At 54.4% G+C, this 2,500-nt stretch overlaps 1 pseudogene; it reads left to right on the top strand.

Moving 5' to 3' along the window:
• LOC143262017 (large subunit ribosomal RNA) overlaps positions 1-2,500 on the top strand; it is an 8,396-nt pseudogene that overhangs the window by 2,472 nt on the left and 3,424 nt on the right.

Raw genomic sequence — 2,500 nt, 5'->3', positions numbered from 1 at the left:
AGGGAAGTCGGCAAATTGGATCCGTAACTTCGGGATAAGGATTGGCTCTGAGGAGCGGGGCGTGTCGGGCTTGGTCGGGAAGCGGGTCTGGCTGACGTGCCGGGCCTGGGCGAGGTGAACGGCTCTCGTGGCTGGGATCCGAGCTCGGTCCCGTGCCTTGGCCTCCCGCGGGACGGTGATGCGTAATATAGACCTCTTGTTAGGTCCATTAGCCTCTCCCGTCCTAGTCGCACAGGTACCTCCTCGTGGTTCCCGACGGTAACGTGATGTATTGTTTGGACCTGTCCATTCAGTGCATTGCGGCTAAATCCTGTGCGACAAGACGTGCTGCCTAGCAGTAATGAGCCGCTGTAAGGGTGCAGCCCACCCAAATGGCCTGCCTTCGCGCTAATGTGGCGGCGGCTCTAGTCACTTTGAGGGAGGCATGTTATGGGTCATGGGGTTGCCACCCCCATGGCTCTATTGTCGTAGGCCCGAAGAATCAAAAGAAAGATTATGGGTCAAGTGACCCATTGTCGGCGGGCCCTCGGGCCACTCGGATCGCCGACCCTACGACAGCGGCCACAGTGGATCGGAATGTTTGTCCGACGACCTCGAGAAATAAACCCAACCAGTCCAGTAACGACGCACAACATCCTGCGTCGCGGGGGGCACTACATCCATGTCCCCATTGTTCGCGATCCTTTTCCACTTCCATCGGGTTAGGGGTCCATGTGAGGAGAGCTCATCCAGACGAGGCCAACCAACGAGTGCAGGTGGCCGTAAAGAAGGTTAGGTGGACTCAGGAAGAGACTGAGATGGTGGCGGCGGCTGAGGCGCTTGCGAGTGTGCAGGGCAACGTCAAATTTATGAATGAACATCTACTGACGGTCTTCGACAATAAATTCAGTCTTGATCGACTGAAGGGCCTCAGAAAGAAATTGACGTATAAAGCTCTTGTTACACAGAAGATCGGTGTATGCCGCGAGCGTGGACCTGCCGTTGAGTCTCAGTCTTCAACCTCCAGTGTCACTCAACATCACGACACAAGTCATCGACAGGCGGATTCGCCTACTCCTGTTCAGGAGCACTCTGCGTCGGCACAGCAACATCAGTGCCAATATATTGACGCTATCCGTAAGCTGATTGATCCGGCCGAAAGGGTGAAATCCCATGAAGCGGAGGAACTCGTAAGTCTTGCGAGAACGGTTCTTAATCGAGAACCAATAACACCGAGTGCTTGTTGTCGATGGCTTCAAAGAGTCTTTCCGACGCCTTCTGCGAAAGTAAAGGAGCGGAGAACACCACTGCTCCGGCCACCTAAAGCTGCACCTGCCGGGCCCGTGCCGAGGTGGAGACTGAGGAGAAGGGAGTATGCGGCCATGCAGGAACTCTGGAAGAAGGACATGTCTCGCGCGGCCAAGCTTGTACTGGATGGCCCGGTGCAGGCTCAAACACCAACCGTTGGCGAGATGGTGGAGTACTGGACACCTATGCTCACCAGTCCTTCTGTCCCCATTGAACACCTTCATCCAGTTCAGGAAAGGGAGGACCTGCATTGGATCGCTGAGCCGGTTCGTGGCCATGAGATCATGGCCAATGAGATCCCGCTCTCCTCGGCATCGGGTCTCGATAACATCTCGAGCAGGCAATGGAGGAGTGTGCCAGTAGTTCTAAGAACCTTATTTTATAATGTCATCCTTGCGGTAGGAGCATTTCCATCTGAGCTCCTCATCAGCAGGACGGTATTTATCCCTAAGAAGGACGGAAGCTCAACACCATCCGAGTTTCGTCCTATAAGTGTGGCTTCAGTCGTCGTTCGTCAGCTGCATAAAATCTTGGCGGTGAGATTGGCAAAAGCCGGTCTCATCGATGAGCGGCAACGAGGAGTACACGATGGCTGTGCTGAGAACGTGCTTGTACTATCAACTGCCCTTCGTGACGCACGGAGCTGCTTAAAGCAGCTTCACGTTGTGTCCTTAGATGTGGCCAAGGCGTTTGACAGCGTTAGTCACCATGCCATAACATCGGCACTAAGGGGATTGGGACTCCCGGAGCTCTTTGTGAGGTACATAACAGCGACGTACCGTAATAGCCGAACCGTGCTTCAGGTCCGTGGCGAGACATCGGATCCGATCGGGGTAGCGAGGGGTGTGCGGCAGGGCGATCCCTTGTCGTCCCTGCTATTCTCGATCGTCATGGACCGGGTGATAAGGGTGTTACCCGAGGAGGTCGGCTATGTTATCAGGGAGCAAAGGGTCAATATACTGGCGTATGCGGATGACCTGATCTTGTTCGCGTCCTCCGTTTCAGGAATGCAGGGCATGCTTCGAACGGCTGAGGAAGAGGCACGAAAGTACGGGTTGGAATTCAACTCCGATAAATGTCTGGCTATGTCCATCCAGATCGCTGGTAAAGAAAAGAAGTACAAGATACTCTCCGCCAGCAAATTTGAGGTCAACGGTCGGTCTATAAAACAACTGGGACCTACCGAGGGCTTCCGATATCTGGGCATTAAGAT

The sequence above is a fragment of the Megalopta genalis genome, unplaced genomic scaffold (assembly GCF_051020955.1).
Source record: "Megalopta genalis isolate 19385.01 unplaced genomic scaffold, iyMegGena1_principal scaffold0084, whole genome shotgun sequence".
Taxonomy (NCBI): domain Eukaryota; kingdom Metazoa; phylum Arthropoda; class Insecta; order Hymenoptera; family Halictidae; genus Megalopta; species Megalopta genalis.
This window is presented reverse-complemented; position numbering and strand designations above follow the sequence as displayed.